Source organism: Chlamydotis macqueenii, chromosome 3 (assembly GCF_036417535.1).
Source record: "Chlamydotis macqueenii isolate bChlMac1 chromosome 3, bChlMac1.mat, whole genome shotgun sequence".
Lineage (NCBI taxonomy): Eukaryota > Metazoa > Chordata > Aves > Otidiformes > Otididae > Chlamydotis > Chlamydotis macqueenii.
In genome coordinates this window covers 101,471,016-101,498,025 of record NC_141558.1, presented here as the reverse complement: position 1 = coordinate 101,498,025, position 27,010 = coordinate 101,471,016, and the positions used below count along the sequence as shown (strand labels likewise).

Sequence of the window (27,010 nt, the reverse complement as noted above, 5' to 3'; positions counted from 1 at the left end):
TAACTTCTGCGACATACACATTGTTTGGCAGCAGAAACAAGGATGGGTTTTGCTGGGCCATTTGCTTGGCTTTGCTCCCACCACGCCAAGGTGGGAGCAACTACATTCTGAAGAGATGATCCTGGTTTCACCATGCAACTGACAAAGTCTATGAAACTATCTCACAGGTCCTACTACCAGCTCTGCCTGCTGGAAAGTCACTCTACACATCCCTCAGCCAGAGAAGAGGAGAGTGCAAGGATGCAGAGACAACTGACAAGCATGTTTCCATGTGAGAAACAGTCCCAAGCAAAGCATTAACTCTCAACGCAACCTGTTTGGTAGTTCAGAAACCAGCCTCTCTGTAACTACTTCCCTGCCACAGCAGCGGAACATACTCAAAGTGCTCATGCTCTGTTGTGACTTGGCCATCACTAAGAAAAAGTGCATCCTAAGTATCTTTCAGTTATAAGCTTCTGGGACAACGACAGTCTCGATCAAAACTTAACAAAACCGTTAACTTTTATTAGGTTCAAAAATAGTCTACACTGACTAAGGAGAAAAGCCAATCCTATAGAAGTCTGTGACAAAACCACCAAACCCAGGATTTTACATTTGACTGCTGTTTCAGAGCCACTATTGGAACTGTTAACATTTCAGCTATGCAAATATGAAAACTTTATTCTTTTAACGATTAACAGAGACCAATGCACACATGCTTATTCTCAGTAAGTACCGGTCTTTACTCCAGAGGTGTTCTCTTGGCTAATTGTAAAATAGGAAATTACTCAGTACGAACAAAAAGATTTCAGAGTCTACGATTTATTTTAGGCCGTTAAGATTTCTAGATTGACACATAACCAATACGGTCAAAACTCATTTTTCTTTTGAACTTGGAACGATGAAATATTGTTTCCCATGTGAGAATGTGCGTAACATGTCTGGTTTGCCCATGCTTTTCCTACAACAAGGTCAGATCAAAAACTGCAGAGGTAGGCTCTTCAAATTCTGAATGAGTAGTAGTCTTGCAAATATCCTCAAACACGTTCAGGTAGTCAGCTTTAAGCCCACATTCTGGGGAAAATATATTTTTTCCTGTATTGTTTCTAGTACTTTGTGCTGACAGCTGTCATGCTTTGTTATATTTTGTGCCTCACCCTCAAATGCCATCCTATTTTGCATGACTGAAGTTTTCAAAGCTCTAATTGATTTATTGTAACTACAGTAAAATAAGCATGTATTATCTTATTCTGAAAAATCTCCATTCCCCCAAGAAAAAAAAAAAATATCAGTTAGGCATAATAGTGAAAAAAGAAGAAGAGAGGAGATATATATGAAACTGCCTTTTGTCTGGCTTGGCTATTCAAAACTTCTCCCATCATAACATCACAGGTCAATAGAAAATCCAGTTTAGGACTTCCTTAAAACTTCTAATGGCTAAACATTAGCAAGACTCCAGTAGCTGCTCTCCAGTGGGGACAAGTTTGTGATATAACTTGAAATCAAAGTAATCATTGCCTTACTTCAGCAAATTTTACTAGTCTTGATTGTGACAAAAAGAATTGGCTCAAATTTGAAAGTGAAAACATTTGATTTATCAAGCTTCAGAACATAAAAGTGATGGAGAACCTCATTTATCAGACATATGAAAAATAGGTAACACTACTGAGCAATAGCTAAGTAAATACAGCTGCCATTTATCAAAAAACACACAGGCAAAAAGACCAGCTTCAATCTAGGAAGGCATTTCAGAATGAAAAAAAAAAAAAAAGTACTTTGAGTTACGAGGACTTCAGTTTTCTTCTTAAGTGTTTTTAAATAAGGATTTATTGGTAAAAGGAGAAAAAGAGCCACCAGATTTTCAAAGGGTCAAAATCAATCTGCATGAAGTCCAGCTGCATATTGACATTCATGACCACAGCTTGTAAGCACCACTGACATATAAATAATAAAACACTCAAAGAACCTGGAAAGCACAGATTCAAGAGAGTAAAGTGGAGACACAGAGCCATTCAGTAAAAACTCTGGTGATTTTCAGACCAGGTCACTGCTCTCCCACACAAACTTTGCAGAAATTCAGATCTTGCACACGAAGGGGGACAGCGGTACAGCAGAGAATCCCAGAGTAACTGGGAGAAAACCCTTAGATGTCAGATTTTTAAAAATTGCTCTTAAAACTTATAGAATAGAAACTTGCATACTTTCTAATGGGACAAGGGAGATAAGTCAGACTCCTACAAGGCATCAATCTTCTAACAGAAAACACTATAAACATTACTCAAATGAGGTATCACTTAACTTTCCATCACCACATGCCATTAATCACAGCATAGTAACTAAACACGGTCACAGATATTGGAAGTCAGAGGAAAGAAACAATAAAAAAGGTACTAAAATTTCCATACTAGTGATGACATAATGAACTGGAAAGGAGAAAGAAGACAGAAAACCAGTTTATCCCTATCAGTTATATTTGACTTTCTGATACCATGGAAGCAGGCAGAATAATTTAACCATTAATGGTCAAAGTAACTTTGCACCAAAAGAGTAAAATGAGAACAGCTCTTTGACACCTCTCATGTCCTAAGAAGGCTTGCAGTACATGACAAGCACACAATACAAATTCACACAGATATATGGAAACATCTTCGTGCCAGGTTCACATCAGCTCTCAGTTGCTTTAAAGCTTGGGGACTGAATCACTTCAAAAAGCTTAGGTAAAAATTTTGTTTAGCATTGAGGTAAGATTTTAAACGCGAGCAAGCCTGAGATTGCTCAGCTCAGCCCATGGGTTTCAGCCGAGCTTTCAGGCAAGCTAAAATAGGACTCTGGAGACAGAAGCTTCACTGGGGCCTTGTGGTAGACGTGTAACAAAATAGTACAACAAATACTGAAGGCCTCAAAAACAGGCAATACCAAGCCCCCGTACCTGGGCTATTTTGCTCCCAATGCAAGCAATGTGACGGGACAGAATGCAAGGCAGAAGTGTTTTAGCAAAGATGTAACGTTTAGGGCAGAAACATCTTGAGGAAATCATTGCCATGCAATAGTACCAAACATAGCAATTGTTTCTTTAACGAACCTTTTCTTTTTCCCAGTTCCCTCTCCCCTCCCCCACCAACACAAACCAACTCGACAAGCTTATTCTCCACGCAGTTGCACTGAGGTCATCAAGAGTTTAGTATCAACCAAAATTACTAAATGCAAACAAGGAGAATATTTATTCAAACCAGACAGAGGCAATCACTCTGCTCCAGAGTACAAATCCATCCCCTACTGACAGGTGTCAGGAGCTGCCCCTCTAATTCTATTTCCCCACATAGGAACTGCCTGCCTGTTCTGTGGGAGCATCCAAGACCACTGGAGACAGCAGGGTCACATTGGCTGTCCAGCACCAATTCTTTCATCCCTGAATAGTCACGGCCTTTCCCCCCACCTCTCAACTACAGTACAATTTTTTCAGTAGCTGACTGCTCCTGGCAGCGTGCAAGGGCACTTCTGCAGCATGGAGTGGAAGTTACAGACCTCCCCGGGGTGACTCCTCCATAGCCCCCACCTCCGACCTGGCAGTTTCGAACTGGACGGTTTTCCCCAGTTGGCAGGATAAAGCTGATGGGGGAGCAGTACGACTGCAGCAGAACATATTACCCTAACGTGTCAGACTATCTAATAAGTTAAAAAAAAGAATAGCTTAAGTTCATACTCAACACCTCTCTCTCTGACAGTTCCTGGCATGCTACTTATATATATATTAGAATAAAGAAGTTTACAATGTGTTCAGCAAGCTGAAGCCAAAGTGAGGCCATCCTTAAAAAATGTTCAGTTTCCTACTCCCAACCAATTGCTCATAAACTAATGTCTGCAATTAGACTCTTACTACTAGGATGAAGTTTTATTTTTTCATAGATTTCTTGTTTGTCATATTGAGCTCAGACTGTAGAGAAGCAAAGTCATCACAGGCTACCCTATAATAAGAAAAAAACTCAACAACAACAAAAAAAAACCAACACAAACTACAGGAAAAAACAGAACAATATCTGAAGGACAGGTTCTGTTACACCTAGAAGAATTTAAGGACTGCGTAGATTTCTCAGAATGAGTTCAATGTGCTGACCATGAATGGGGAGAAACACAGCAGGTCTGAAAAGCATGATAAAACACACAAGAAAGACTACAGTAAAACAGAGTAACATCAAACTGATTTCGTTAAGACATATTCTTAGTTTGTTCAAATTCGATATATTTGCTTTTGCTCTTCTAAAGTCCTCTGACTGAACAGCAGAGCTGTGAGGCTGTTGTAAAGCTTTGACACAATCCTGATCATTCCCCACAACGATTTTTAAGCCATACCAGTATTGGCCAAATCTTGATTTCTATTTATTCATTAAGTAATCTAGCTAAGTTAAATACTACTATACACGGCTATACTTTATAACACGACTGGAAAATTCTGGGTAGAACCAAAATTTCCTGACAGATTGTCAGCAACATGACATTCTTGTCCATTGTGGCCAATAAATGCTCACTCTTGACTGTTTACTTATCATTAAAAAAATAAAATAAAATAAAAATCAGCCCATAAAAAAAAAAGGTAAGAGAGTTCAGGAAGTGCATTTCAATGTGATTACAATACTTTTTGGGTAAATTAAGTCACAGCCTTTGGCTATAACATGACCCAAAGTATGTTGTAATGGTCCACAAATTAAGTGCCTTCTATATGTTATGACTTAGGTATGTACTGCAAAACTTGGCTTCATCATACTTCAAAATATCAGAACAGAAAATTTTATGTCCTATGACAGAATGCTTTATTAAAAATAATGAGGTTTCAAGAACTTATAATATTTGCAGGAAAGAACATTTCAGCAGGGAAATAAATCTTTGCAGCATTTATAGTTCTACAGTGAAACAAGTTACATCAGCTTTAAAAAAAAAAAAAAAACAAACAAAAAATCACGACAAAACCTACCAGCCTACACAAATATGCTCAGGTCCTCTCTTTCTACAACATCAACATGAGAACCTCCCTTGAGTACACACACACAGCAGCTAGAGAAGTTCTCTCACACACACATCCTTTGACACAAACACCCCTGCCTTTGCATGCTTGCACACAAACACTGTGCTCACATGCTAAGCTTCTCGCACGTAATCAATCCTCCAAGCTCTGGCGCTCTCTCACACAAACACAGACATGCTTCATACCTCCTCCTGCATTAGAAAACCATGTGAACCATCTGTCACTATTTAATCTCCCAACCCAAGTCAGCCCCAGACGCCCCAGCAATACACTCCTCACAAATAGACCATTCTTTTTGCTACTCCCTACCTCACATTAATTTGTTTTCCTCTCTATCTCTTTTCCTTTCACTGCCACATGCCCCGTAGAAACAGGATCTACATGCTCTTTCCAGCACTCAGGCCTCAAGCGGTCCAGTGTTGTACACTGCACAGCCAGGGCCAAGAGGTTTTTTGCAACATGCAGCATACCACAAACTAGCCACTGAGATCAGTGGGCACCACAGGTTTCCCTCCACACTTCACTCTTCTTTGATTGATGAGTGTTTGGGCAAATGGGCACAAAGAAAGAACCTTTAAAAAAAAAAACCTAGTAATCATAGCAAGAAAAGAAAGAGACCTACGTTTTAAGACCTTGACTAACTATACTTTCATTTCCTAAGTGAAAAAAGGAAAAAAGGACAATTTTAATGTTTGAAGCAAACCCTTCAAAATACAGCCTCGGGACAGAGGGGTCTAAAATACACCCAAAGGCTTTCGTTCCAGTGTGTAAAAGATAGGCTGTTCAAAACACAGAAGAAAAAAAGCAAAACTATTTTGTTGTTAGGAATCTCAAAAGTGAGGCAGCATGCTGGACTTGGAAGAAGCAGGATCAAAAGCAAGGCTTAAGTACTTCTGGCATTTCAGGGAATGGTACAGCACCCCTCCAAGCAGTGCAGAAGGCTGCTATTACTACATAAAGGTGTTTAAACTTTATGAAAGACCACTCCTGGTGAAATGTTGCTTTAAACCACTCCTCTTCCCCTCCTCAGATGCAAAACAGAAGTCCACATCTACCGTTTGTACCAGAGAGATCTCTCAGTACCACTGGTGGTGATACTGCCACATGGGAGCTCATGCAAGTCTTGAAGAACTGGTACAAATTCCTACCTGGAGACACAACCAGAACATAAACCTCAGCATTTCAAATATTGAATAGTCTCCAAATTCAGGATTAAACCACAGAGTTTCTGCTTAGCACAGAGCATATTAAACCCACATCTACTCCTAAAAAGGAACCAGCTCATAGTGGATATTTTATTGCTTTCTTCTCAAGATTATTAAGTTGGTGTGCATTTTAAGAAAGGCTTAGATAGATCCAGAATCTAGCTTTACCTAAATATTCACTTTATTTTCAGGTTTTTTTGTTTTGATCTGGAAACTCTTTGAAGAAGGACGTGTTACGTGACTTCTGTTTGCACAGCACTGGGGATAATGGCACCTACAAGGGCTGTGACTTACAGCAAAGAGCATGGAGTCCCAAGAAGATTTAGGAAAGGCATCCACCTCTCAGTTTTGGGGAAATGGAGCCACAGGTGGGTATCTCCGCGGGCAATGAAGTCATTTTATTAATGAGTGAAAGAAAATAGCCCACTGGGGAAACTGTCATACAGAAGTCTGGGAACGATATATTTCCAGCAGGACTAGCAAGCAGCCTTTAGATATTACTGCAAAACAGGGAGGTTTTAGGCAAGCAAAAACCTCAACAACTGTAAGGGAGCTCTGAGTATCAGACTTTGCTGAAGCAAAGCTTCTAGCAGTGGCTGCCTGTCTTCACTACATATAGCAAGGGCTATAATCAGTGCCATGAGCAAACTCCAGTATAGAAAAACCTGTCTTCTCTGTGAGCATGTGACCTCAGTGACAGTGGAGATCCCTTGTCTTCCTTGATATCAAGCTTCTTTCGTATTTCCCACCACCCAGCACCTCTCACCTAACTGTAGCTGGTGTCTGTGCCCAAGTAGAAACTAAATTGAGACAGAAAGCCTGCGCGAGTAAAAAGGACTATTAAAACTATTAGTGAAATAAATTGTATGAGAACTGTTAGCAGGGAATGAAAGAAATATCATTACTGCAGTTGGGCCACTTCTAGTTGGGACTTCTTTATTAAGCTATTGTAATAAACAGTCATTTTGAATTGTGCATAAGCCTGACAGGAAAGAGATGTTCAAGAGGAACTTCACCGTAGAAAGCTAGCCGCAAATGAAAGATGGTTGGACAGTGGCTAATCCTCAAGTACTGTCCTACCACTTCATTACTAGCAGTGTTCCAAAAGCTTCCATTAACAAGTTGTGTACACCTCCAACATGAAAGGCCAAAATGGAACTAATTTCAATTGATTCCTACAGGTAGAGAGATCATTTGTGAAGGTTGCTGAGATAGTGTGCTCTTTGGCTTCAACCTAAAAATTACAGGCAAGTGGGCCATACTGTTAGCAAAAAGCAGGGAAAACATTTGCCCTTTATAAATGTACTAAAAAACTTGGTTCTCGGCTTTCTTTTCATCGGAACACCATGGAAGCCAATCCTCCTACCTAGCGCTTGAGTGTTCAGTGAGCCTGCCAGGAAACACCAGGTAACTTTTCTCAGGCTGTCTTTGGGCTCTTCTTAGGATACAAGACAGACCTAAAGTTGAGAAGCATCTGATATTCTTTTTTCCAGTATTGCCTTGCCATGAACCGCTGACAGAACCCACCTCTTTGATCCCTACATACATATGAAAACATGAAGGGAACAAAATCAATACAGGCTGTCTCTTCTCTTAAAGCAACCACAGCTCAGTGCTTTAATCGATGACAGTCCTCCTCCAGCAGATCCTAGTGCTGGGAGGTAGTTCCAGTAAACACAACAGAAGACATGTCTCAAGTGTCCGTTTTATTTAAAAGCAAACAATCCCACCCCCCAAAAATCCCTTCCCTTCCCCCCCCAAGGCAATCCAAAGGATTTTCCAAGGGGAAGGGGTTGTTTATACTAATTGCCTGTCGCTTAGACAAGAAGGAGAAGTCGGTAACCTTGACATAAAACATCTGTTCAAGCTATCATAAGACAAATGATCCACTATTGGAGGCAAAAAAAGCCCCCCTCAGATAAGAAAAAAAAAAAAAGTTTGGGAAAACTCAAAAGCCAGACTTTCAAACAGCAGTTGACCCCCAGACTAATGTTAAGGTAGAACTGTCAAAACAGAGAACTCCTACTAAATCAAGAAGCCCACTTATAATAAGAATAATTCAGATGATTCACCTCCTGTGGTGAAAGGACTCTCACAACATGCGTAAGGTGTTTGAAATGTGAAACTTCCATGAAAAAACAACAGAAGACATTCAAATGCTGTAGAAATTTATTATAGAAAAACATGTTCAGCAAACACTTTAAAAAATTATTACACACTATATTCAAAAGTGAGTGTTTCTTCCAATAATTCTTGTTAGAGTCTCATGCCAGATTCAATTCAACCACCTTAAACATCACATCAGGCATATTCATAGTAGACCCCTCACCAGCTCAAGCAAGGGTGAGAACAGTGGATGAACGTTCATCTCAATCTCCCTTTCCCAAGCAGCACCAATTTGTTGCTCTAGAGTAGTTAAGCAGGGCCAAACTGTACTGGCCAATGCAACACCTCTAACCTTAACAGTTTTCCCTGTGTAAGGATGGGGCTTAATGTCATATACCATATTCTCTGCCAGGTCAGCAAGGGCAACATTGATTCCAGAAATAAAATCCTATTTCTGCCTATGCACAAATTCAAAGTGCACTTAACTTAGAGCTGGGGGGAAAAAAGCTAAGTATCAATATATTATCTAAAATTACCAATTTTAAATCAGATCTGGTAGGCTGTCATCATCTTCAAGAAGAAAAAAAAAAATAAAAACCATCAAAACCACAAAGATTCCTGCAACTAAAGTATCTCTTCTGTCAGGCAGAGAATTCTGGCCTGTAGTTAACCAATACCCACAGTTGAGCTCAGAAATCCTGAGGTGAGAGAAAGAAAGGCAAAACCAGCTTTTCCACAGACTTAGTAAATATCAAAAATTATTTTTATTATTACTAAATATACATACATATATCACTCCACTCTGGTAACCATTTTTCCCCATCCTTTCAGTACATCCTTCAACTCCTCCTGAGTATAGTCTGCTCCACCTGGATAATTCAGCTAGCTTTCTTGGAGCAGGTGCTTCTCATCTTCTGCTACCTGACAAACAAACTCCTAAGTTTAAGTTATTTTAAAATACAAATGCCCAAATGCCACAAACCAGTATAAGAAATAATACAATTCAGTAGTCTGTAGAATGAGACAGAGATGACACCAAAACTCATCTCTTTTTCCTTCTTCAATCCCTAGCCCCACTCCTTACCAAGTACCAGATCTGACAAAATGATGAACATTCCTGCTCTAGAAAGCAAATTCTGAGCAGAGCAGAGTAGATTTAGAAAGAGGACAAGGAAGGAGAAGAGTTTTTACCAGCGAGGCAAAGCAGAAGAAAGCAAAATGAACAAAGATGGGTACAATACAACAACATGTAGGCAGCACAAAGAGACATATGGGGTTTGTTCAGCATTGCCTTGTTGTCTTTGTGCTCTTCAGTGATTAGCAAAATTTGAGAGAGAATATCTGCTTTTAACAATCTCACCAAGCTGATGAAACAGCTGAAGAAGTTCAGAGCTTCTGACCTCAGCTGAAGGGCTGGTCATGACAGTCTAAGACCCATCGTGTCTGGTCATCATTTAAAAGTGAAACATCACTTAAAAATGAGACAAAACTTGTTAAGGAACAAAAAACTACTTACAAAAAAACAAAACAAATACACAAAACCCCAGCAAAAACCCTGGCCTGGTTTCAGCAGGGATGGAATTAATTTTTCTCTCAGTAGACACTGGTGCAGAGGGTAGCCTAATGCCATCAAGCTATAAAGGGGTAGAATCCATTTGTATCTCTGGAGTGACAGGAGGATCCCAACACCTGTCTATATTGGAGGCCAAAGTGAGTCTAACAGGGAATGAGTAGCAAAAGCACCCCATAGTGACTGGCCCAGATGCTCCCTGCATTCTTGGTATAGATTACCTCAGGAGCAGGTATTTCAAAGACCCAAAAGGGCACCGGTGGGCTTTTGGTATAGCCACCGTGGAGACAGAGGAAAATAAACAGCTGTCCACCTTGCCCAAGCTCTTGAAGGACCCTTCCGTTGTGGGAAAGCTGAAGGTTGAAGAATAAAAGGTACCAATCACTACCACACAGTGCCCTGGGGGCAATATCACACCAACCGAGACTCCATAATCCCCATCCTCAAGCTGGGCAAAAGACAGAATAATTTACCCAAACTGGCCAAAGAGAGTATTCCATGCCATAAACGTCATGCTCAGTATATAAGTGGGCATTGCCCATGGGAGGGGGCATCCTTGGCATGCATCCTTTGCATCCATCTTTCCTCTCTCTTGCTTGCTGGCATCGTTCCCTCTACCTTGCTGGCTTGTTTTTGCTCCTTTGCTTGCTGCTTGGTTTTCGTTTCCGTGATCACTGCTCAGGACAGGCTGTATCAGTCATTGGGACATTGCATGGTGAGAAATTGAACATCGTTCATTTTGTATATTTTAGTATCCTTATATTCTGTTATTATAGTAGTTTTCCTTTGCTATTTTAGTAAACTGCCTTTATCTCAACCCACGAATTTTCCTTTCTTCCCAATTTCTCTCCCCCATCCCACTGAATAGGGGGAGGGTGAGTGAGAAACTGTGTGGTAACTTGGGCTAAACCACCACAAACCCCCATAAGCCTAACCTGGTATGCAGGGCTTCAGTAATAACTTTTGGAGTTTTACAAATGCCGTGCTACAGACATATTCCATCTCTAATAACCCTCAGTACCACAGCTGTACAGTTCAACACCACTTCTGACAGCACCAGCATGGCATTCTCTTTTATGTAAGGATATAAGGTAGATGAGGAGTTACTTAATGTCTCTCATTATTTTCTAATAAAATGAGAAAGGTTAAGAGAACAAGAAGTTACTGAAAAGCAGAGCTGTGCCAGCAGTTTCCAGTGATTCCAGTGATGACCTAACATGATTTTTCCTCCAGCTGACATCCAAGTATACACTACATAGTCCAGCCCAGCTCTCATTTCAAAATGAACTTTCTATACCATGTAGTACTCCAGAGACATCTGGAGGATGGAAGAAAATGGTTAAGGAAAATCATTAGGTTATACATTATCATAGCACTTATGTAGATTTTCTAAATTAAGCATAAACAATTGGAGAGGAAGAAACCATGGACAGTGTCCTGCAAGAGAATCTGGAGTACCATTTTAGATGGAAAAACTAAAAAGGAAGAATTCAACATGAAATGCTAGAAATACGGTGAAGGGAGCTGTAAAATGAAGTCATGGCATTCCCTGTTTGGCATCTTTTCCTGGATTTCCATTCTCAATAAATCCATGTAAAAATCTTTATTGTAAGGAAGCAAATTCAACTTGTGTCCCAAGAGCCACACTGACACCCCTTCCAATTTTACCTAGCACCATAACCAGCAGCAAAAAGCATCACTGGTCAAACAAAACTCTATAATAAACTTGTACTACTTTAGCCTTCTCAGTGTCCTCCTCAGTAATACTTACCCAAGCTCATTATCTTTCTTAAGTTCCCCTGCATGACTCCCAAAAAAAAAAAAAAAAAAACACCAAACCAAAAAAATCCCAAGCCAAAACATCCCAAGTAAACTACTCTCCCCACTCATCAGGTGGGTTTTGTTTCCTTTCCACTAGATTTAGTGGGCAGCAGAAAATAAACAAAAACCCCAACCATCCTAAAACAATACTCACAAAAGGCATCCCTAAATACCCCCAGCAAGGTGTTCTAATGAGTGAATGACCTTTTCTTTCCACCTCTTTTTTTTTTTTTTTTTGGTAAGAGAGACTTTTCACAGCAGAATAAAATACTAAGAACATTTCGCTTCTTTTAAAGAAAAGTATTTTCAAACAGATAAAAGAAAGAATGACCAAACAAGATTTCTATATGTCTAATATCATTATTTTCAAAAATATTGACTTTTGGTTTCAGTAAAAGGAGATGAGTATTAAACTCAGTGAAGAAGAGTCACCCTCAAACAGCAACATAGTGCAAAGGACCACCTTTCCATATCAGAATGAATCATGAGCTACTTCATGGTTTAATTTGTATAAACTAACTGGTGTCATTCAAGCTGAGTCATGACAAGCCAGCAAAGACTTGAACAGTCTGCGTGGATTTGGAAAGAGGTCATTGCATCGAAGGTCACAAAACGCCACGTAAGACTTTATGTGGTTTGCCACGACTATGAACATAGCACAACAAGGCGAGACATTTTTTCTGAGCTTTTTTGGCTTATAAGTCTTGAAGCAAAACATTCTGGCCAAATCCTGCTTGAGTTTGTTTGACTTTGGACATTTTTCTCTCACCTACATGCTCCATTCCATCCTGCCGCTTGAACAGCAATGTTATTGCAGGGCATAGATGCAGCTGACAATCACAGAGATGGGCATTTCTGAGGAAAGGGGAAATAGCATCAGAAAACTGTAAATAAAGGAGAAGATAAGAGCAAGCTGATACAACTTCCTTGCCCAACCTTCCTGCTCTCTTTGCAGGCCTACCAGAAAACACTCTCTGCCCTGTTTGCTGCTTCCTTCCTGTCGATCTCGTGGTTGTCTTCACAGGACTTGACAGTATTTCTGTGAGGTAAAGAAAAACAGTTTGCACAAAACTGGCTTGCTGGAGTACTAAGACAGAGATGAGTAAATAGAGGGAGATAAAGAAGGAAGAGTTCAATGACTTTAAACAAACAAACAAAAAGCATTAAATGAGCAATTTTTAAAATACAGCCCTGTATGAGTGTGCCAAATTTATTAGATTGCAGGCTCTTTGGAGCAGGGACCACGCAAGACAAGGTGCTTATTCAGTGCTCAAGTACAAGCTTGCCATCAGCTGAGGCTGCCTTTGCACATGACCTCATTGTAAAAACATTACCCTCGATCACACTGGTCCTGGAAAACGGCCTCCTGGCTAGCCGATCCTTATTACAGATTTCACAGGAGCTATTAGGTATATTTGCATCTGTGTCTTTAAAAAAATGAGAAAGGGAGAGATACCTGTGGAGTTGCAGGGGGAGAAGTAAAAAAGCACGTCTGAACAGATGATCTTTACAGTCGTCCCCCCCTCCTGCTGCTAGAAGCTTCCCACTCAGCTTCTGCTCCTATTTGTTCATCTTTCTCTGGCAAGAATTACTCTTAACTGTGTTAATTTTCCTTTTTGTGGGTTAATGTTGGGCAACGCACTTGCAATTGCCCACAACTAATAGATTTCCAGTGACTGACTTTACTGCACTCCTGGCAGTAAGGGGGCATAGTTCTTGAACGAGCGAGGGTCATTTTAAGGGATTCCAGAAAGTACCTTCAGACATTGCATGGCTTCATTTAAACAGCTGCTTTCTTGATTCCATGCAGGATTTTGAGCAGGAGGACAGTACTCTCAAAGGAAGGTCACTGTCCCCTAGAATATTAAGTGAGAACCGTTTCCAGAGTTTGAACAAAGCATGAAGCATGACCTTTTTTTCATTTATTTATTTAAGACTAAACTTGGCAGATATGAAAATATCCAACTGTAGTTAGACAGCCATGATCTCAGCCTCTGGCTGTGCAAAGACATCTTAAATCTGTAGGTTCTGTGCAGATCCAGGGGATTTTTGCCAAAATTTTTCCTGAATAAAATTAAATATTCCTTCATGTTAAGCTTTACATTTTTTCCTCTTTCCTTCACAGTCTACTATAATCCCAAATTAAAAATATATCATGCTTTAGGATTAGTGGTGCTTATTCTGCAGTTTCCCAACCAAAAATGACTGCTATCATTCTTTAATTATTATTAAAAAAGGTTAAGTATCACACATCTTCTGCCTTTAAAAACCAGTGAGGCACAGCCTATTCCTAATTACTCTGAATTTCCTGGGAGTGACACAAGGAGAAGGCGAGAAGACATAGTCCTGCCAAGGAAAATCTCGGGAGCACACAAGGCCTGGGCTGCAGTCATAGAATGAATGGCATCTGTCAAGAGCATTCTGTAAGAAGCTGCATACCAGAAGCCACTTGCATCATTAACTGCAAAGGCCTAGATAAAGAATTCCCTAGTTCCTTTGGCCCTTCAAAACCCCATAAAAAATGTTGTATACAGCATATATTTGTATAACTACATTGGTCTCTTCCCAGTGTTAATCCACCCCTCCCTTGGATTTAGCAGCTTCATATCTTCATGAAAATCTTTTCCAAAGCTGCATGTAAGCAGCATTAGCAGAGGTGCACATTTAGGTTTCTTTGCAAGTACTACCTACCACCAGTCAAGACTGCAGCGTTGCATTTCACAGAATGGAGAGGAAAAGATGACTACCTGTAGCTTTCTCCCTACCTATGCAGACTAACCGCGGTGGGTCTCTCCTTCCCCTGGCTGTGGCAGAGGAAGGTGTGTGGCTAGGTCACAGTTGTCCTCCTGTGTAGTTTTAAAACTATGGAGCTGTATGCTGCCATTGTTACGTGCCATCCGTAGGCCTCTCATCTAGTCAAATGTATCTCGTGCACTTTCAACTCCCTACCTGAATCTCAGCATGTGGTTCTTGCACACAGCACTGAAATCTCAAGTACTTTCAAACTTGGCCATGCTAAGGCAAACATACATAGTTTGAAACTAACAGGCTACGCAAGTCAAAGCACAAGTGCTATAATAGTGACCAATGTTCAAATAGGAGCTTCTGCAGAAAAGTATCTGGATGTTCAGAACTAGCCTGTTTTAGGTACCATGACCGGAACCTAATGCAATCCACGTGATTTCCCTCAAAACCCTACATGGGCCACAGCATCGTCTCCTGGAATCAGAAGTTCCATTGCAAGAAAATGCTGCAGTTCTTCACATACCGTAAAGAGAACAAAACAAAACAATCCATCAACATCCCCCAAACACTGAAGTCAAGAGTCAATGCAAAACCAATGCAAAAATTGTTCTGCACAACATTTCTTGCATTTCCATGAAGGTACTAATCTTCATAAGAAGTCAAGCCTTCCTTACACCGAGAAAAAGCAGCAGAGCAGAGAACTATCCACAAGCTCCCTCCAGGTTCAACTGTTAGTTACCACTGCCCAGACAAGCCATGATGTGACTTTGAGAACCCTTTTTTGGTTTGGCCTTGAAAGAGACTAGAAGCCCTCACGCAGTCTTACACAGATGGCAAAAAACAGGTGAAAAGCAGGAAGAAGGCCACTTACTCAATTGTTTCTTGACAGCCTCTAGGGCTCTAGGCCCATTTCCAGCAAGGTCACACAAAGTTGAAGCTACCTGTAACTTATTTCAATTTTCTCACAAAGACAGCTGGACAACTTGCATGGGCCGTTAAAACAGAGACCTACCATCTAATCTTACTCATTTGCAATCCTTAGTTATGAAACATAACATTAGAAAGTGATTAACAATACACAGAGCAGATCTGCAAGCCTGAATAATTACAGACAGCACAAGCTAACCTGATCACAAATAGAACAGTTAATTTGCTTATCTTGCATAGATATTAATTTGTTATGCTAAACTAACAGCTACATAAAGATTATAACAATTGCATAAAAATGATTATAAAAAGGGCTATTCTTGAAGATGGTGTTCTTCTGACATTTAGCCTATGCTTATGCAGTGGTTGCTTTTTCCAGGTGCCTTGACATCTTCGCTCTGTCATTCTTCTACTTTCATCTCTAAACTTATATAAGTACTGTTTAATATCTTCATCAATGACATAGACAGTGGGATCGAGTGCAACCTCAGCAAGTTTGCAGATGATACCAACCTGAGTGGTGCGGTCACCATGCTGAAGGGAAGGAACCTGGATGAGCTCAAGAAGTGGGCCCATGTGAACCTCATGAGGTTCAATAAGACCAAGTGCAAGGTCCTGCACCTGGGTCGGGGCAACCCCCAGTATCAATACAGGCTGGGGGCTGAAGGGATTGAGAGCGGCCCTGCCAAGAAAGATTTGGGGATCCTGGTGGGTGAAAAGCTCAACACGAGCTGGCAATGTGTGCTCACAGCCCAGAAGGCTGATTGTCTCCTGAGCTGCATCAAAAGAAGCATGGCCAGCAGGTCTAGGGAGGTGATTCTCCCCCTCTACGCCACCCTGGTGAGATCCCACCTGCAGTACTGCATCCAGCTCTTGAGCCCGCAGCACAGGAAGCCACGGACCAGTTGGAGTGGATCCAGAGGAGGGCCACAAAGATGATCAGAGGGCTGGAGCACCTCTCCTACGAAGACAGCTATGAAGACAGGCTGAGTTGGGGTTGTTTAGCCTGGAGAAGAGAAAGCTCTGCGGAGACCTTCTAGAAGCCTTCCAGCACTTTAAGGGGGTCTATAAAAAAGATGGGCACAAACTCTTTAGCAGGGCCTGTAGTGATAGGACAAGGAGTAATGGCTTTAAACTAGAAGAGGGTAGATTCAGATTAGATACAAGGAAGAAATTCTTTACTGAGAGAGTGGTGAGGCACTGGAACAGGTTGCCCAGAGAGGTGGTAGATGCCCCATCCCTGGAGCTGTTCGAGGTCAAGCTGGACGGGGACTCTGAGCAACTTGATCTGGATGGAGACATCCCTGCTCACTGCAGGGGGGGTGGATGACATAACCTTTAAAGGTCCCTTCCAACCCAAACTATTCTATGATTCTATGATTCTCTTGAAGGCTGTACATCTATTAGTGCAATCCAAATACAATCTGAGGATTGTTTCCTTTGTTTCCTCTCTCATTTATTATAATTATCATTTCATACTGTTGTCATGCATGACTCCTCCACCTCTGATTAGTGTTGTACTCATTTTCATTTTTAATTCTCCTGTATTATGTCTGGAGCCAACACTAACTGAAAAACAATGTAAGAATCAATCTGTTACCAACTACCCCTCAGCTGAGATACACTACTCAACTAAAACACAATGTGGATGGCTTTAATACAGCTTGAAACCTGAAATACAGCTGCTCACTCCACATGTTAGCAGACATACTAGGAACGAGCTTAGGAACACAAGCTCAATTGCCCAATGTGTGGGCACACCTTAAATGTCAACATTATTAACCATCACACTGTTACTGAAGTGATAAGCACACAAACCAACTGTATTCTAGCCTGTCAAACCCAGACAGCGTCCTGCTTCTCCTCCTCCAGCACAAAGCCACAACTGTTGCTCACTGAGTTGCCAAGGTTTCTGCATTATCCCTAGTAACTTAAAAACAAGATTATGCCCAAATAGTACAAAAACTTTAAGGCCACAGGGTGAAAACTCTAAGCAACTTTATTAATAAACAAGAGCTTTGTTAGTGATTATTAGAGTCTCTGGTTTTGCATATTAACAACAAAGTGCCTTTAAAAAAATAAATACATCTGCATTTTCATGTCACTTGGCTTGTGCAACCCTTCTCCTTTCCCATATAGAAGCACGGGACTCAAGATGTGTTCTCAGAAACTATGGCAAGGTGGTAACATCAATGAAACGCAGTCTCCTGCCAACACTGTGTGATCAGGTGCATGTGGGCACCCTAACAGGGAGACTGGGACTCTCCCCCATACATTTCGTAGTAAGGGTAGATGCGCATTCCTTGGCTGACCAGGAGTGGGGAAGCAGCTTCATTTACTTATTTATTTGCAGGAAGAGGAGAGTGGCTATGGAAGAGAAACAGAAGCAATACAACAGATTGTTAGTAAATCAGGAGGAGATTCACACAGATTTTCATTCTATCAGAAATTAAAGGAAACCTGCAAAGGTTTTACATTTTCAGTTTCACTTCCTTTATAATCCTCTCACCTGTATGACTGTCCTCCCTATTTAGCATTTTTTTGCAAGTTTCAGAAGGCATCCTAAATCAAGAGCCTTTCTTCTCTGTCAGCCAGAGTCTCCATTACCCAGGCAGCACCTCTACAAGTCAGAGGAGCACCTGAGGCCAGGTGAGGGCTGGGCTCTCTAAAGACTAGTCCTCGTCCCCTCTGGAAGGCCACTCAAGCTCATTGTGCAGTGAAGATCACGTCTTCATTGAAGAGCTTCTTTGGAGCTGCTCTCTCCCCATTGACTCTCTAGGTAGGGAGGCATCAGCCACTGGGTGTGGACTCAGCCAGCTGCACAACTTCAACTCCATTTAACCGCAGTTGCTACCTTGAGTTGACACTTACTGCTACACTGGAGTATCACCATCTGCAGGCTGGGGCCAGCCAGGAGGATGGACTCACATCTTGCACTCGCAGACAGATGGAAACGGGGCTACAGCACCATCATTGCAGTAACTCTTTCAACATCATGGAGCCCAAAGCAGAGTCTCAAACAGTTATCACAAAGCTTCAAGAGATGCTTGTCCTGGAAGAGTTGGTTATTTAACCAAAGTCCCATTTTTAAAAGTCACTTGGGAGACTTCTCTACTGCTTTTTGCTGAAATTTCAATTCCTGACTCACTAGGCATTTTTATAGCATTACCATACACACTACATGACCAGCATAGCCAAAATATTTAAGTGCCCACAAATAATTAAAAAGTCATCTCCATTTTTTAAATGTTTGGATAAATTTATTTATAGGGTAAGTCAGTAATTCACCCAAAGTCACAGTTTCCAACCAAAGCAACTATGTCAAGTACTTAAAATATCACCCCTTTCCCTAAGGCCCTGCCTCATGACGTCAGTTGGAATAGCTTTTTTCCCCTAGAATGCAGAGAGTGACCTCACATCTTGCTAGCTGCAGCTCAGGCCCAAGCTGTACTAGGCAGTACTGCACAGCTGAACAGAAAAATCCTCTCCTACATGGAAATACCGACTAAGCAAAATGCTCAAGTGTTAGCCGTTGTGTTTTACTTCAAACAAGGCTCATAAACTTATACCTAGGCACACACTAACATAACTTTCTGAAACAAATGGATACAGAAAAGCTCCTCAAAAGTCTTTACAAGACAGTGGATGGGAAAGCAAGACAGCAACAACACCTGAGGAAGATATATTTTCCAGGGAGTGCTTACAATGCTATTTCACAGTATATACACCTTGTCCTCACTCTCTCTTCCCAAACATTTTGAATTCTCCTTAGCTTTACATCTTTCCAACATTCCCAGTTTGCAGCTTCACATACATTCAAGTGGGCTGGTAAAACCATCTTCCTTTTCAGCATGTTGAATTTGATCCTCTAAAACCAAGAGTTAGACCCCCTCTGTCATTCACAGCATCTGGAAGGTAGATCCTTGACTGTGTCAAAAGAAAGAGATCAAAAATCAAAATCTAATACAGAAAACTACCAGTAACCATTGAGCTAATCAGCTTTGGAAAGTGTTAACAAAGCCCTTAAAAAGCTGTTGCTGCATTTCTTCTTTTTTTTTGGTGACACAATTTTTTTTTCTTTTGAATGGCGTGGAAAGGATCACTTTATTTCTGTGCTGTTACAGTCCAGCACAAAACCCAAGCTGTATAATAATTCCCCTCTCTTTCCCACGCCGTAACAAATGCATAAGCCTCTGTCACTGAACACCTTAACTCCAAGTAGCCAGATCTTCTAGAGTGGGATCCAGGGACAAAGAGGGCTTGTTTGCTTCAGGGAGTGGAAGCTAAGTGGAAAGAAAAGAATGGCCATGCCACAGAGGATGGAGAAAAGTAAGTACAGAAGAAACTGAAGCCTCAAATCATGCACACGAGGGAAGAACTCCTTTATTTTTTGACCTGTATTGGAAAAACATGAAGATGAACAACAGCATGCAGAGCTCGAAGGAATCCCAATAGTCACTTGCATGATAAAGCGACAAATGGAGTAAAGATTGTAACTGTAATTGTATTGATGAAGACTGAGTATGGGGGGGGAAACTAATTCAGAAGTTGGGTTCAATTCTGATTTCCATTACATCAATGTAAGCCTTGAATAACAGGACAGAACTTGGTTTCCTGTCTCTGATGATCCCAAATTAAGATCTAATAATAATAATAAATAACTTAATACCAAAGTTCAAGACAAACACAAATGCTAAGCGCTCACACAAACCATCTAGTATTAGTCAGACAGAACGGTTTAGTATAAACTGCTCCTCCTAGTAATTACTAGGGAAGTATCTTTTGCATAGAAGAGATCCTCAACAGGACTTTGGTTAAGAAAACTAAGACCCTCAAAATCCTGCAAATGCTTCCTTATGCACATGATTAATTTTTATGCACGTGTCTGGTCCCATGGAATTCAAAGAAAGTAATCACACCTTAGAAGTTGCTCTTGGGCAGACAGGGGCTCAACTTTGCCTCTGGAAGAGTTTTGCAATGGTTCTATCTTTAGAGACCAATTTTGTAAAGCACAGAAAACTCTCAACTATCATTCATATTTGTGACAATGGAGACCATTCAGCACTCTGAACAACTGGACCACAGGGGAGGTGGAAGAAGAAATGCATTTGTTTGTCTTCATAAGCAATCCAAATAGAGAAAGAGCAACCCAATGAGAATGTAAAGATTCTTCCTTCCCTGAATCCATCATGCTCAAAAACCTCTGCAAGAAAATTTCCATAATTCTGTATTATACTATATGCAGGAACTGGTGGATAATCGTGAGCAGCATTACTGAATAATTTAGGCACGATGTCATGTTGCATTTGGTACTGAGAAGTGTCCACATTTTATTTGTTTGGTTTTAAAACAACACCCTCCATTTTTACATCTTCCACTCTAGCTTTCAACACATTCATAGAAAACAGTGATTCACAGAAAACAGGATCCTTCTTCAATTTTTTTTTATGCTACAATTTTGAGCAAAAGCGTTATCACCAGAAGTGTTATCACCTCTGCTTCAAATGCAGCTGAAAAATATCTTTGCCATGAAGCCTGAAAGATCTGGTCAAAAGGCAGGAGTCATCTGCTGAAATACAGTTGTCTACAGCCATGCTAGATGTTTGGACTGCCTTTGTATTCAGCTGGCAGAAACAGCACTTCTCAGATCTGATTCTGCTGACTAAATGTAGGCTTCCACTTCAGGAAGAGATGAATTACTCCCTAGAAACGTTCTGCTTCCTGATTATAAAGGGAGTCCAGAGACCTGCATTTCAACGAACAAGTCCCACCTTCTCCGTTCTGGGTATCACACCAAACGACCACATCTGGTTTCTTTGGTAAGACCCTATCAGCTTTGGTGGAGTTTCTGCCATTTCAAGTGGGACAAGTAAACCAGTGTAGTTACCCTAGGCTCTGTGCACAAAGGAAAGGAAGGGGCACCTCTGGGAAGCAATTCAGCCCATGTAAAAATCTCAATTCTTCCCAGAAATGCCACTGTGTCTCCACAGATTATGCGAATGAACCTTAGGAGCTAACCTCTTAGTAAAGTGAAACAGTGAAGTGCCTTGAATTATACAAACAGGTTCAGGCTCTTACTGTTGAGAAGGTGGGAGATGCCGAGTACTCTCATCCCTTATCTTCTCTCCACACCAATGAGGCTTGAAACATACAGCATCAGACCCCATAAGAAAAGGTAAAAGGTTACAGTATGGATTTGAGTCCTTCATAAAATAGTTGGAAGGAGTGTTAAAAACAAAACCACACCAACGAAGTCTGAAAAATCTGTATCATGGCCTACATAGTGTCTGTCCACCCACAGCTTTGCCAAGTGAGGATAAACAAGAGCTGAATGAAACTCTGCAAGCGTACACTTCAGTTGGCCAAATATCCAACACAGTCTGGAGCAGCTAAGAATTAGTCTACACTCTCTTAAGATTTAAAAACAGAAGAACCCTCAAAAGGTTCTGAGATTCATCTGTTAGCAATGCATGGCCTCAGCTGACCAGGTGACACAGAGACACAAGATGGCAGACCCAGATCCAGGCTCTCATGTACTCACACTTCTGTCACCGAAAGAAGTCACCTCATTAGCCGAGGACAGCAGGGCTTCTGCATTCAACTTCTGCAGGAACACAGGATTTGGCAGCCTCCAGAAATCTGAGCTCTCTATTTTTCTTCCCTTCGTTTACTAATGCCCATTTCCCCTTCCCTCCCTGTTCCCAATGCACACACGTTTTAATGCTAAAACTCAGAAGTTACATGGCTTTTCCATACTTCTGGGCAAATATTACACACTCTTCTTCCAAACTAGCAAGTATACCTTGTCCACAGAGGTAGTAAACCTGCTGTAAGAGCACAGTGCTTCATAGTGAAATAGTTCAGATTAACCCAAAAATATTACCTGCATATCTCATGCTTTAAGAAAGCTTCACATCCACCAGCTCACACAAAAATACACTCCCTACAACATCGTGATACATTGCACACTCCTAATGGTTTCTACAGTTACGTAGTCACAGACAATGTAATTAACAAGCAACATTCCTTCCTGTAAAATAGAGAAAATAAACAGAATAAAAGTTCACAAAAATAAATTTCAGTTCAGAAATAAAACTGCATTTTAAATTCAGTTTCATCATTTACCATGTCAAAGACGACACAAGCCTGATTACCTAGGTGCACGCACAGGTTTTCAATGTTTGATTTACAAAATACCTTGTGTCCCCTTACCGGGAAAATGATACCTTATTTACTCTCTTTAAATACACATCAATGCTTTATTAAATATTTTTTCACTTTCCATTTCATTTGTTTTGTACACATTGAAATAAAGAAAAAACAATCCTGTTTTAAAGTTATATTTTGTTTTCTGTTTCTTGTTACATAACCAGAAGTGTTATAGGAAATACTGTCGTGGAGTTAAAAAAAAAAATTAAATAAAAAAAACAAAAGAAAGAAAGAAAACCAGGCACACACCACTGCATCACAATAACGTGTAAGGTGCTCCTACACCCACTACTGGCATACATTTAAATTAAAATTATATGTAATCTATAGCCAACTTACAGGTCTATGCTAAATGCCCTTTCTGTGTCTAACCTCCTCCATTGCTGACAAAGAGGTAAGATTTTCCAGGTTAGTAACAGCAAAATTCCACTTTGCAAAAACATTGAATGCTGTCATGCAAATAAAGTTATTCATAGGGTCTGAAAATGTCCCTCTCATGTCAAGATTGGTCATAAGCAGAGAAATGATAAGAAATATGAACATGGATCTTATTTTCTTGTGGGAGAGCCAAGTAATTTAAAACCAACGACCACATAAACCCTAAACCAAATCTTTTTGAGAGAGATGGTGACTCACTACGAGTGCTCCTTTCTAATGAAACCAGAAGAGCACACCAGCCACTGTGCTGGAGACGTTTCCTTGCAAAAAAGCAAAAACATCCACAGAGGCGAGTGAATTTCATGATCTGGGTGACTTTATGATCCTTCATGTCCTTTACAAAAAGGGCCACGGACTCCATGTTGGAGAACACACTCATTCCATCCCTCTGTTCTGTGTACACCTGCCCAGGCAAAAGCACCGCATTTCTGAATTCAAGCACACACAGAGACACATTCACATCGTCATCTGAAGCCACCACACACCCACCATCTCCCACCGTAGCCTCCAGAGCCAGTCGCAACAGCCTGAAACGCTGCTCTGAATCCAACCGGCATTTTCCTCTCCTCTCTGCATTACAGCCACAAGCCCAGAGCCCTGTAGCTCAGCTTGGTTCATCTGGGCCCACTTAGTTAAAATAAACACAAAGGAAGGGAACCCACTGGGTTGGCTGAACAACAACAAGAAATTCGGCTGCAGAACTCCCTCACACTTGTGTGCATAGCTGATTTTACACCATTCAGCTGCTACATTGATATTATCTTGTCAAAAAAGTACAGAGCAGCTTTCACCACAAATACTTGGAGCCTGAAAATTACAGCAAAGCTCCAAGTCTGGGGAAAACCCAACTTTAGCTGGATGCAAAGTGCACTGCAAGCGCGGCGTCTGAAGCCTCAACATGACGCAACCGACATCGTACCAGGGATGGGGGCTTGCTGAAGGAAACTGGACCCACGCAAAACCACAACGTATATATTAGGTGCCTATAGCTCATTCGCTACCCAAGCGAGGAGCGCCCTGCAAGCAGAGACTTACACAAGCTACAAATCAATGAGGCAGCTTGGCTATGCCCATGCCAGTGACAAACTGCAGCAGGGAAGGCAGCCTGGACCACTGGGCAGACCGGCCGCCCCCCTCGGCCACCCTCCCGCAGCCCCTTCCCCTCGCCTCCCTCTCAGGAGCTCGGTGTCGGTGCGGTGGGACCAGCCCTGCGGTGTCGAGCCCGGCGGTGGGCACAGCCTGGCCTAAACGCCGAAGTCACCAGCCCGGTGCCGGTGGGCCGCGGGAGGGAGGCCAGGCTGCCGCGCCCCTGCGGGGGGCTCCCGGCCACCAACCGCCCGGCCACCTGCAGGCCTCCGCCGCCCTACCTTGCTCCTCGCCGGCCCCAAAGCAGGCTCTGGGGTCCTCGGGGGGGAGCCGGGCTCCGCCGCCCTCCAGGGCTTTGCGTTTCTTCGACATCTGGTCGGTGTTTGGGAGTTGAGTTTCTCCTCTCTCTCTCTCTCCGGGGAGATGAGTGTATGTGGAGAGAGAGGGAGAGTGTGAGGGAGAGAGACACAGGGAGGGAGAGAGAGAGATTGAAAGAAATCGCTGCTTAAAGAGAGGGGAAGAGACTTTGGAGTGGCTGGAGAGCAAGTAGGAGGCAGGGACTAAGTGGAGAAATCCTACAAATCACAATCCCATCAATTCAGCCCCACGTCTAAAGGGGCTGCTGAGGTCTCCCCCTTTCTTGCTCATTCATCCGACTGTGCGACTGAAAATTAAAGAGAGAGGCAATAGTCCTCTGCTGTTTTTCCAAATGTTAGCGGGTGGTGCTTTTTTTTTTATTGGGGGGGGGGGGAGGAAGGAGGGAGCTGATTGATATTATTTTCCCCTGTTGGGATTCCTTCTGGTTATAAAAAAAAAAAAAAAAAGAAAAAAAAAGAAAAAAAAAGAAAAAAAAAAGGTAAAAGCTGAATGGATGGGGGGGTGGGGAGCGGGGGGATGAGAGGATTAAAAAGAAAACCAGGAGCAGAGGAGGAAGGATGGCAAGAGCCTGCAGGTGCAGGGAGGCTAAATTCCCTGCAGGGGTCATGTGCTCCGGCAGCCGGGGATGCTCGGCTCCCCGGAGGCTGCCGCGGCCGGGCGAGGGGCCGGGGGCGGCGGGCAAGGGAGCGGCGCAGCCAGCGGGGGCGGCTCAGCGGGGGCTGCAGCCAACCCGCCCGGCACCGGCGGGGGCGGCGGAGCGGTGCGGTGCGGTGCGGTGCTGCTGCTGGGCTCCGCAGCCGGCTGGGAATATTCACGAATAACTCGCAGCTTGCAAACTCCGCCGTGAAGTCGGTACCCCCGCAGCCGGTCCGTCTTTCTCGCTCCCTCCATAACCCTTTCGGTCCTGGGTGCGAGATGTGCCGCTCCCCCGGGGAGTCCCGTCCCCTCCACCCCACACCTGCCCCCTTGCCTGGCGGATTTCAAGGCTCGCTAGCGGGTATTCATTCGCGGGGGAGGGGGTTTGTGGGGGTGGGGGGGAGGGCGAGGACACAACTTACCCTCCAAACTATGCACAAGCTCGTCTCTGCTTTCCCCTCCAGATCAACTTTAAAGAGCAGATTCTCAGTCCGGGAGGCAAAGAGGCAGGGGAGGAGAGGGGAAATGGTTTAGGAACAGCGGCTGCCAAGTGGGTGAAGTTCGGGGCACAGTCCTGGCTCTTCCACGCTCCAGCAGCCCAGCATCTTCCCGGGGTCTGGAGAACAAGGTGCTCAACAAGTCTTCCTTGTTACCCGAAATTGATTGATGATAGCTTTCCCGCCGGGCTGTATTTAACAAAACGATGCAGAGAGCTACTCTGACGAGCAGGAAATTTTAGAGTAGCTTGCAATACAGCTGCAGCTTTAATTTATCTCTTTCTCTATATATATATACATAACGTACAGACACATATGCACATGCACACCTGTGTATGTCTGCATGTATATATAAATAAAAAGATATCACTCTGTCGATACAGTGTCGTGTCCACAGGATCTTAGAAAAAGCCTGCCTGCCGGCTGCGTGGAAGTTAAAGAGTTTTTCTTAAGCGAAAGGGGCTGATGCTTGGACACATCTCACGTCCAACAGGAGGCAATGACGTCTGTAGCTTCATTGCTATAACAGCACCAAGGCTGCAATTGCCATTCACTGAAATGATAAGGGGCGCTCAGACGTAAGCAGTCTGGACCTCTAGCAAGAGACTGAAGCGAAGATGATTCCCCCCCCCCCTCCCAAAACAAATAAGAATGCTAAAAAAACACCTAAGGAAAGAGACGGGGGAGCAGGGAAAGGAATCTAGGTCTTGCAGTCACACGCTTCTGCAACATGATCCTCTAGCTCCAGAAACATTTATTTTTTGCAGCTGACTAGACTTTGGGAAATTTCAATGTATTATGATTGCTCGGGTGGGGGGAGGGGAGGGATTTTTTTTTTTCTTAATTATTTCTGTCTCTCTTCAAAGCAGGCACTGATGAAAGCCGGGTGAAACCGCCCTCCCCCAATCTTTCCAAATATTTTTAGGCTCAAGTGTTTCTGGTGTATGGCTGGATCTTTTTGAGTAGCGATTTCTTGCTGTATAGCCTGCAACATCTTTTTTTTTTTTCCCAGCACTCGAAGGTGCTTACAAAGGAAAAAAAAAAAAAAAAAAGCCGATGCGAAGCAGTCAGCTCCTTTCCATGTGGAGTCACACCGCCCCTGCCCCGTTTTGCCTGCATATGGGGTCCGCGCTCCCGAGCCCAGCCAAGCGGCGGCGCGGGTTGCGGAGCGCGGGGGCGGCCGCACCTCGGGGCTGCCGATCCCCGCGGGGGGGGCCGCTCCCCGCCCCTCCCGCCAGCGCTGCCCTGGAAATGACGGCCTGGCTGTTAAATCACCCCGCTGCTGGCGGCGCGCCGCTCCCGGGCCGCAGCGGGCGCGCCGGCACCGCGCTCCCGTTGCGGGCAGCGCGCCCGGCCCCGCCACGGAGGAGGGCAGCGCCGCGCCTCTCCCGGC

At 42.8% G+C, this 27,010-nt stretch overlaps 1 long non-coding RNA gene across 1 annotated transcript in view; it reads right to left on the bottom strand.

Moving 5' to 3' along the window:
* The window catches only part of LOC147601377 (uncharacterized), a 183,497-nt gene extending 158,877 nt beyond the window's left edge, over nt 1-24,620 (bottom strand). Inside the window, exon 1 of the long non-coding RNA XR_015258007.1 lies at nt 24,388-24,620. This is a non-coding gene — a long non-coding RNA (uncharacterized LOC147601377). The remainder of the gene's footprint in view (nt 1-24,387) is intronic.
* Between the last annotated feature and the right edge of the window lie 2,390 nt (nt 24,621-27,010).